We start from the raw sequence: 11,011 nt of genomic DNA, 5'->3' as shown, positions 1-11,011 counted from the left end.
AGCTTATGCCAGGCAGCACTAAGCTGGGCGCAAATGGGAGCTGAACTGGAGCCACTCCTCAGAGGCTCCAGAACCAACATACGCCGTGCTCCACTTCAGACCACCTCACTTAACCAGCTCCATAAAGGATACGCACAAAAGGCAGACTCAGCTGCCACCAGAGCCCCAATGAACAAACTCCCTCCATGGGATGAGCCGCTGCACAACATCTTGTCCACTGAAATCATGGCCAGTCCTCACAGCCAGTCAGCCTGAGGGTTAATCTCACCCACTGACGTATCAATAGCAATCAAGGTTCAACTATAGCAGAATGGCACATGCAAGCCACACAAGGGACAGCCCTGGAACACCTGACTCAGGTGAGCAGAGAGACTGCATTATGGGGACTCATAGGACACCTACTACATTAAGCCTTTATACCAAGACTTGGAGATGTAACAGATCTACCTAATACATAGAAACAAACACAGGGAGCCAGCCAAATGGAGGAGACAAAGAAGCATGTCCCAAAGGAAAAATCAGGACAAAACTCCAGAAAAAAAAAATGAAATGAAATGGAAACAAGCAATCTACCAGATACAGAGTTCAAAACATTGGTTATAATGAACTCAGGAGAAGACTAGGTGAACTCAGTGAGAACCTCAACAAAGAAAAAGAAACCATAAAAAAGAACCAGTCAGAAATAAAGAAAACAGCCCGGGCCAGTGGGGCTCATTTGGTTGAATTGTCATCCCATAGACCAAAAGGTCATGGGTTTGACTTCCATTCAGGGCACATACCCAGGTTGAGGTTTTGATCCCCAGCTGGGGCAACCAATCAATGTGTTTCTCTCTCTCTCTCTCTCTCTTTCTCTCTCTCTCTCTCTCCTAATCTCTCTCCCTTCCTCTCTAAAAGCAATGAAAAATGTCCTTGTGTGAGGACAAATAAATAATAAATAAATAGAAATGAAGACTGCAATAACTGAAATGGAGAATACATTAAGGGGACTCACCAATAGAATAAATGAGGCAAAGGATCAAATCAGTGATCTGGAAGATAAGGTAGCAGAAGTCACCCAATCAGAACAGCAAGACAAAAAAAAATCCAAAAAAAACCATGAGGATAGTGTAAGGGACTTCTGGGACAACATCAGCATAACAACATTTGCTTCATGGGGTGCCAGAAGGAGAAGAGAGAGCAAGGGAATCAAAACCTATTTGAAAAAATGACGAAAACTTCCCTAACCTGTAAAGAATGTAGACATACAAGTCCAGGAAACACAAAGATTCCCAAACAAGATGAAACCAAAGAGGCCTACATGAAGGTACATCGTAATTAAAATGCCAAATGTTAAAGACAGAGAATCTTAAAAGTGGCAAGAAAAAAAGCAGTTACTTATGTACAAAGGAGCTGGCATAAGACCGTCAGCTGATTTTTCAACAAGACCTTTGCAGGCTTGAGGGATTGGCAAGAAATATTCAAAGCGATAAAAACCAAGGGCCTGAAACAAGATTACTCTTCTCAGCAAGGGTATCGTTTAGAATCAAAGGAGAGATAAAGAGTTTCCAAGACAAGAAAAAGCTAGAGGAGTGCATCACCACTAAACCAGTATTACAAGAAATGTTAAAAGGACTTCTTTAAGTAGAAAAGATAAAAAAATATAAGAAGGAAAAAATGCTCTGACAAAGGCAAATTGTAAAAGCAGTAGATCGACCAACTATAAAGTTAGTACAAATGTTAAAAACAAAAGTAGGAAAGTCACATGTAATTACAACAATAAATGGAGGGATACACACACACAACACAAAGTAAAAAAATAAATAAAGACCAAAACATAAATGTCAAGAGGGAGAGGAAAAACGGTAGTGATTTTAGAATGTTTCAAACTTAAGTGAACATCAACTTAAAAAAGACTGCTGTAAACATAATTTGGTATTATGATGCAAATAGTAACCGCTAACCAAAAATCAACAAACATATGCGAAAAATAAAGAGAAAGGAACCCAAACACAACACTATAGAAAGTCATGAACATACCAGAGAAGAAAGCAAGAGAACCAGAAGGGAACAGAGAAAAACTATAAAAACCATGAGAAAAAAAATTTTAATGGCAATAACTGCACATCTATGAATAATTACTTTAAATGTAAATTAACTAAATACTCCAATCAAAAGACATAGGGTGGCAGAATGGATAAAAAATAAGACCTGTACATATGCTGCCTCCAAGAGACCCACTTCAAATAAAAAGACACACGCAGACTGAACATAAAGGGATGGAAAAAATATTCCGTGCAAATGGAAACAAAAAAGCTGGGGTAGTGATATTTACATCAGATAAAATAGACTACAACAAGGGCTGTAAAAAGAACAAAGAAGGACATTCAAATGGTAAAGGGATCGATTCAACAAAAGGATATAACTCCCTGTAAATATCTATGCACCCAACATAGGAGCACCTTAATATACAAAGCAAATGTTGACAGGCATAAATGGAAGGATTAACAGTAATACAGTCATAGTATGGGACTTTAACACACCAAATTGACATAAATGGATAGATCATTCACACAGAAAATCAACAAAGAAACAGTGACCTTAAATGGCACATTAGACCAGGTGCACTGAATTGATATTTTTTTTGGACATTTCACTTAAAAGCAGTAGAATATACATACTTTTTAAGTGCACATGAAACATTTTATTTTTCCAGGGAAGGCCATATTTTAGGTTACAAAACAAGTCTCAATATACAGTATTTAAGAAAACTGAAATCGTATCAAGCATTTTCTCCAATCACACTGGTATGAAACTAGATAGAATTACCACAGAAAGCAGACAAGAAAAAAGAAATAAAAGATATCCAAATTGTAAAGGAAGAAGCTGCCATTATTTGCAGGTGGCATAATGCTATATATAAAGAACCCTAAGACCCACTATTAAAACTAATAAATGAATTCAGCAAAGAAGCAGGATACAAAAATAATATTCAGAAGCTGGTTACATTTTTATACTCCAATAATGAAATATCAGAAAGCAAAATTAAGAAATAATCCCATTTACAAGTGCATCAAAAAGAATGAAACACCTGGAAATAAATGTAACCAAGGAGGTAAAAGACCTGTAACTCAGAAAGTTAGAACACGTTGAAGAAAGCAACTGAAAAAGACACCCATGAATGGAAGGATAAACTGTGCTCATGAATAGGAAGAATCAACATCATTAAAATGTCCATACTACCCAAAGTAATGCCTTCATTCAATGCAATTCCTATCAAACTACCAATGGGATTTTTCACAGAACTAGAATAAGTGATCCCAAAATTTACTTGGAACCACAGAAGATCCCAAATAGCCACAGCAATCTCGAGAAAGAAGAGCAAAGTTAGAGGTATCATGCTACCTATATCAAACTATATTATAAGGCAATCATAATCAAAACAGCAGGACTGGCAAAAAGAAACAGACACATAGATCAATGGGACAGAACAGAGAGCCCAGAAATAACCCCACGCCTATATGGTCAATTGATCTAAGACAGTGGAGGCAAGAATATATAATGGGATAAAGACAGTCTCTTTAATAAAAGGAATTTGGAAAACAGCAGAAATATGCAAAAAATGAAACTAGACCACTTTCTTTCACAGAAAGAAAGAATATACAGGAATAAAATAAAAATAAACTGAAGACCTAAATGAAAGACTCAAAACCTTAAAACTTCCAAAAGAAAACTTAGGCAGTAAATTCTTTCACATGGCTCTCAGTAATATTTTTTTAGATTTGTCTCCTCAAGCAAGGGAAACAAAAGAAAAATTAAACAAATGTTGTTACATCAAACTAAAAACTTTTTGCAAAGTGAAAGAAACTATCAACAAAACCAAAAAAAAAAAACCTATTGTTGGGAGAAGACATTCGACAATGACAAATCTGATAAGGGGCTAATATCTAAACTATATAAGGAACTCAGAAAACTTAACACCCAAAAAAAAAATCTGACTAAAAAATGGACAGAGGACCTAATAGACATTTCTTCCAAGGGGGCATAAAGATAGTCAAAATACATATGAGAAGATGATCGACATCACTAATCATCAGAGAAATGCATATTAAAGCCACAATGAGATTTTACCTCAGGTGTCAGAATGGCTATTATCAATAAATCAACAGGCCCTAAGCAGGTATCTCAGTTGGTTGGAGCATCATTCCAATAAGCCAAGGTTGTGGATTCAATCCCTGGCCAGGGCACATACAAGAAGCAACCAATGAATGCACAAATAAATGGATCAACAAACCAATTTTTATTCTCTCTCTCTCCCTGTCTCCCTCCTTTCTTCCCATTCCCTCTTCCTCCCTCCTCTATCTAAAATCAATAAATAAAAATAAATAAATAAACACGTGTTGAAAGAATGTGTTGAAGAGAGAACCCTTGTGCACTGTTGGTAGGACTGCAAACTGGTACAGCCACTATTGAAAACAAGGTGGAGATTCCTACATAAATTAAAATTGAAGTACCATATGGCCCAGCAGTCCCACTTCTGGGAATTTATCCAAAGAAATCCAAAACACTAATTTAAGAGATATAGGAACACTCCCCCGACACACACAACTATGTTCACTGCAGCATTATTTACAATAGTTAAGATATGGAAGCGACCTAAAGTGTCCATTGAAAAGACTAACAGATTTTAAAAAATGTATTATATGAATACAATGAAATAGTGCTCAGCCATTAAAAAACAAAGTTTTGCCATTTGCAACAACATGGATGAACCTAGAGGTTATTATGCGCAGTTAAATAAGTCAGAAAGAGAAATACAAATACCATATGATTTCTTATATATGTGGAATCTAAAAGCAAAATAAACAGAATACAGAAACAACTCATAGGTACAGCAAACAAATTGATGGTTGCCAGATGGGAGGGGGGTTGGGAGATGGGTAAAAAAGGTGAATGAATTAAAGAGTACAAATTTTCAGTTATAAAAGCAATCACAGGGATGTAAAATACAGCAGAGGGGAGATAACAATATTGTAATACCCATATATGGTACCAAACAGGTATTAGACTTATCGGTGTGATCACTCCATAAGTTATGTAAATGTCTAATCACTATGCTGTATACCTCAAACAAATATAATAGTCAAACAAATAATATATGTCAACTGTAATTGAAATTTTAAAAAAGAAATGTGGTACAGATATATGATGGAATATTACTCAGCCATAAAAAATAATGAAATCTTGCCATTTGCAACAACATGGACAGAGCTTGAGGACATTATGCTAAGTGAACTGAGACACTTACATGGTCTCACTTATACGTGGGACCTCACTTACCATATGATCTCACTTATATGTGAGATCTAAAGACAAAAAAATCAAGCTCATAATACATAGAACAAATTGGAGATTGCCAGAGTCAGGGAGTGGGCAAAGTAGGTGAAGGGACTCAAAAGGTACAAACTTCCAGTTGTAAAATAAATAAATATGGGGTGCAGTGTAGCGCATGCTGGATTATAGTTAATAACACTGTATTGCATATTTGAAAGGTAAGTGAATACATCTTAAAAGTTCTCCCCAAAAGAAAAAAAAAATCTGTAACTATATATGGTGATAGGTGTTAACTAGACTTATTGTGGTGATCATTTTGCAATATGTAAATACCAAATCATTATGCTGTACACCTAAAACTAATAAAATGATGTACAGCAATTACGCCTCAGGAACAAGACAAAACAAAACAGTGTGGTACTAGCACAACGACGGACATGTAGACCAATGGAATAGAATAGAGAGCCCAAACTAAACCCTTGTATATATATGGTCAAATGACTTTTTTAAATGATTTTATTTATTTATTTTTTAGAGAGAGGGGAAGGGAAGGAGAAAGAGAGAGAGAAAAACATCAGTGTGTGGTTGCCTCTCACACCACCCCCATTGTGGACCTGGCCCACAACCCAGGCATGTGCCCTGACTGGGAATCGAACCAGCAACCCTTTGGTTCACAGACCTGCGTTCCATCCACTGAGCTACACAAGCCAGAGTGGTCAAATGATTTTCAACAAGTGTGTAAAGACCATTCAATGAGGAAAGGACAATCTTTTTAACAAGTACTGCTGGGAATACTGGATATACACATGCCAAAAATGAAATTACAAATGAAAATGAAATTGGTCTCTTACCTAATACCACATACAAAAATTAACTCAAAATTAATCAAAGATCTAAAGGTAAGACCTAAAACTCTAGACTCTTAGAAGAAAACATGGGGCAAAAGCATCAGAACATTGGATTTGGCAGCGATTTTTCAGATATGACCCCAAAAGCACAGGCAATGAAAGGAGAAAGAGGTATAATGAACTTATTGAAATTTTAAAAATTTTGTTCATCAAAGGACAATATGAACAGAATAAAAAGGCAACCCACAGAACAGTAGAAAATATTTGCAAATCATATATCTGCTAGTGTTGTCTAGGATATATCAAATACTATGAAAACTCAACAACAAAAAACAATCCCATTCAAAAATGGGCAAAGGCCTTCAATAAACATTTCTGAAAAGATACAAAAATATCCAATAGCCCATGAAAAGATGTTCAATATCACTAATCATTAGGAAAATGCAAGTCAAAACTATAATGAGGTACCACATCATCCCCATTACTACTTTTTGGCTACTGAGAGAGAGAGACAGAGAGAGACAGAGAGAAAGTGAGAGAAACAAAAATAACAAGTGTTGGTGAGTATATAGAGAAATTGGAACCCCTCTGCATTCTTGGTGGGAATATAAAATGGTCCAGCCACTGTGTAAAACAGTATGGAGCTTCCTCAAACAATTAAAAATAGAACTACCATATAGGCCAGCAATTCCACTTCTGGATTCATGCAAAAAATAATGTAATACTTAAATGAAATATTATTTAGCCTTGCAAAGGAAGGAAATTCTGACATACGCTACAACATAGATGAACCTTGAGGACATCTTGCTAAGTGAAATGAAGTAGTCACAAAAAGATAAATATTGCATGAGTCCACTTACATGAGGTACTTAGGTTAGTCAAAATCATAGAGACAGAAAGAAGATGGTGATGCCATAAAAGCCCTAGCAGAAAACACAGGCCATAAAGTTTCAGATATCCCACATAGCAATATTTTTGCCAATATATCGCCTAGGACAAGGGAAATAAAGGGAAAACTAAACAAATGGGATTACATCAATTTAAAAAGCTCTACACAGCTAAAGAAACCATCATCAAAATGAAAAGGAACTCACTGTATGGGAGAACATATTTTCCAATGATACATTGGACAAGGGTCTGATCTCCAAAATATTTAAAGAACTTACGTGACTCCACTCCAGGAAGACAAACAACCCTATTAAGAAATGGACCTGAACAGACACTTCTCTAAGGAGGACATACAGAGGGCCCAGAGACATATGAAAGGATGCTCAGCATCACTAGCCATCAGAGAGACTCAAATTAAAACCACAATGAGGTACCACCTCATACCAGTCAGAATGGCCATCATAAACAAATCAACAAACAAGTGTTGGAGAGGATATGGAGAAAAGGGAACCCTAGTACACTGTTTTCCACTTGGTGGGAATGCAGACTGGTGTAGCCACTCCACAGTATGGAGTTTCCTCAGAAAACTAAGAATGGAACTGCCTTTTGACTTGGCAATTCCACTGCTGGGATTATACCCCAAGAATCCTGAAACACCAATTCAAAAGAACCTATGCACCCCAATGTTCATAGCAGCACAATTTATAATAGCCAAGTGCTGGAAGCAACCTAAATGCCAATCAGTAAATGAGTGGATCAAAAAACTGTGGTACATTTACACAATGGAATATCACACAGCAAGAAGAAGGAACTCAAATACCTTTTGCGACAGTATGGATGGAACTGGAGAATATTATGCTAAGCTAGATTAAGCCAGTTGGTGAAAGACAAATACCATATGATCTCACCTATAAGAGGAATGTAATGAACAAAATAAACTAAGGAGCAAAATGGACACAAAGGCATGAAAACACGGAACACACTGACAGAGGCCGAGGGACGAGGATAATGGTGGGAAGAGGGGTAAGGGACTAGTCAAAGAATGTGTGTGAGTGGCCCATGGACACGGACAGTGGTGTGGGGATGGCCTGTGGGAGCAGGGGGTGGGCTGGGAGGAGGAGGGGAAGGGGGGGAAATTGGGACAACTGTAATAGAATAACCATAAAAAAAGAATGGTGCTTGTCAGGGGCTGGGAGAAGAGGCAGAACAGGGAATTGTTGTTTAATGTGCATAGAGTTTCAGTTTTACAAGATGGAAGAATCAGAGGTGGGTAGTGGTGATGGCTGCACAACAGTATGAATGCATTTAATACCACTGAACTGTGCACTTAAACATGGTTGAGATGGTGAATTTTATGTCATGGGGATTTTACCACAATAAAAAAAATTGGGAAAAATATCTTTATTTTCCATCTTTTCTCTGAATTCCCACTGCTATTGCTTAAGTCTGACCAGTGATCACTAACTAACAGCCTAGCTAGCCAGAGGCTGACTCCATGCAGGAGATACATATTTTTAAGTTAGGTACTAATATAAAAGCCAAGAGTCTCTGGATATCATTTTTCCATTTAGGAAAACCAGGATTCCTTAGAGATTCAGACAGTTCCAAGTTTGGAAAGGAAACTTTAAAAGATGAGCCGGGACAGCTTAAGCAGTTGTCAGACTACAGAACTGCATTGTCAGAGACACATGACCGCAGGCTTGGAAACTGGCACTCTGAGGGCACGCATGACAGACCTGCCACTACAGTCCTCCGGTGCGCAGATGGACAGAAGAGCCCCGTCACTCCCCAGACCTACTCTTTTGTCCACATGAGTGTTTACAGCACCGGCATGATACGAAGCAAAGTTGGTCCCAGCTTTTCATCCCCGATGTCAGTACCTCTGGGGAACAGAATGGATGATCCCAGCAGGAACTGGATACCACAGAATCCAGCTGACCCCGCACCATGAAAGCAGCACCAAAAACGCACCTCGTTTATGCACAGGCAGCATGAACAGTTGGAGGGTCTGTTCATTAGTGACACCAGGTTTCCAGATAAGAACTCTCCGTTGAAACTCAACCTGCTGGAGTCAACAACCAAGATTTGGTTTGGGAACCAACGGGTCAAACTGAGGAAGCAGCAGCAACAGCTGTCACTAAAGCAACCAAATCAGATTCTTCCAGCCAAGAATGTGCTCACCTCACTTACAGCATCAACCAGTCCTTACTCCTTTTTCCCAGCAGTTTCAGGTTTCTATAGCTCCCTTCCACCTCAGTCCGTAGACCCTTCCAATTTGACGTGGGACTCTATCATCACTGAGAGTCCCACAGGTGGTAGCCAAATGCAAGATCCTCTTGGAGAAGCTGGGGGCCTCAGTTCCTGCTTTGTACTCTGAGGCCCATGACACAGAGTGAGTCATGGAATGGTACAGTTTTCCTGATGAGGATGAAGTGTCCGACTCTTCTTTCCACTGGCTATATCAGCATCACTCACCCCCAGACCACAGCTAGAAGAAAAGGGTTCTTCTCTTAGATTCTTTGCTGGTGCAGCTTTAGGTCTATCGCCTGGGCAAACCTCATCCAGTTTGACAAGCTAAGGCCTTTCAGCCTACGGCCTGAGACTGCCTGGAATTCCAGAATAGCTCCAGTATGGTGGACTTGGGAATTTTCTGATCGAAGTACTAATAAATACCAGATTGTATAGACAAAGAAAAAAAAAGTTATCAAAGACTACTTAGGGTTGTGTCAAATGACACAGGAGCAAACTTGAAGAAGCTCAGACAGATCAAAAGTGAGATGATTTTATTATCAACAAAAAGAACTATAGTGGAATAAAAACCATAATATATATTTAAATCTATGAGTTTATTATAATAAAAACAACTAGTTGATAATCATGGAAGATGCCTGGAAACCAACTCGTTATTTTGAAAATATCTAAGTTAAAGAATCAAGAAAAAATGGAACCCTTCTGCATTGTTGGTAGGAATACAAAGTGGTCCAGCCACTGTGTAAAACACTATGGAGGTTCCTTTAAAAGAAAACCACCATATGACCCATTGATTCCACTTCTGGATTTGTAAGAAAAAGAATTAAAATCCATCTTCTCTCTCCTAAACAAAGCATACTGCTAAGTTACCAACTAATGGCTGAAGGAAAGAGATTTCTAGAAGTATTGTATCTAATAAATAAAGAGATTTACACACACAAGCACACCAAACATACATGTGTATAACCAATATAATTTTTAAAAATCACTATTCTGAAAACTAAAAAGTAGTTGGACCAAACAGTCAATATAAATGGCTGCTAATATTATGCAGAAGAGAGGCCACCATAGGTCTGCTGGCGTAGGGAGGAACACAATACCACTTGAGTAGGTTTGCCAACAAAATTGAGCTAAAATCTGATGAAGCTTCTCTATCTGACTACCAATTTACAAAATGTACAGAGGAAAGGTGAAAATAAATGATACTTTAGAGATGCAAGCAGCAAAATGCATACTCTGGGAAATATTACAAGATAAACATCCCAGCTTCTTTACCAAAAAATTACAATAAAATAATGCAATATAATCACGCAGAATTATCTAACACTCAGCAGCACTGGGATTTAAAATACAGACTTTCAGCACCAGAGAGATTTACAGTCCCATTCTGCATATGTTATTTCTCAGCAATTTGCATGGAGAAATTAATTTGACCTCTGTAAGCTCAGGTTTCTTCACCTGCAAAATGGTAATACTGATAGTACCTGTCTCACAGGCTGTGTGGATTGAAAGAATGTACATGAAATACTTAGCTCATCACCTAATTTGTGCTATATTCACAATAGAAGTTATTATTTTCATCATTAGGAAATGCATGTTGAATGAATGATTAGACAAATGACTAGAATTAATCTGCTAGAAATACTGACTGTGAACTATTCTTAGCTGATAATGCTGATCATGTCATTACTCAGTATTCACTGGGCACTGTGCTG

At 37.8% G+C, this 11,011-nt stretch overlaps 1 pseudogene; it reads left to right on the top strand.

Annotated features, from left to right (window-relative positions):
* The first annotated feature begins 6,244 nt into the window (after window positions 1–6,244).
* LOC112305325 (arginine-fifty homeobox-like) lies at window positions 6,245–9,700 on the top strand (annotated as a pseudogene).
* Window positions 9,701–11,011: the final 1,311 nt, after the last annotated feature.

Source organism: Desmodus rotundus, chromosome 4 (assembly GCF_022682495.2).
Source record: "Desmodus rotundus isolate HL8 chromosome 4, HLdesRot8A.1, whole genome shotgun sequence".
NCBI classification, from domain to species: Eukaryota; Metazoa; Chordata; class Mammalia; order Chiroptera; family Phyllostomidae; genus Desmodus; species Desmodus rotundus.
The sequence above is the reverse complement of the archived record's forward strand: the minus strand, read 5'-3'. Positions and strand labels throughout refer to the sequence as shown.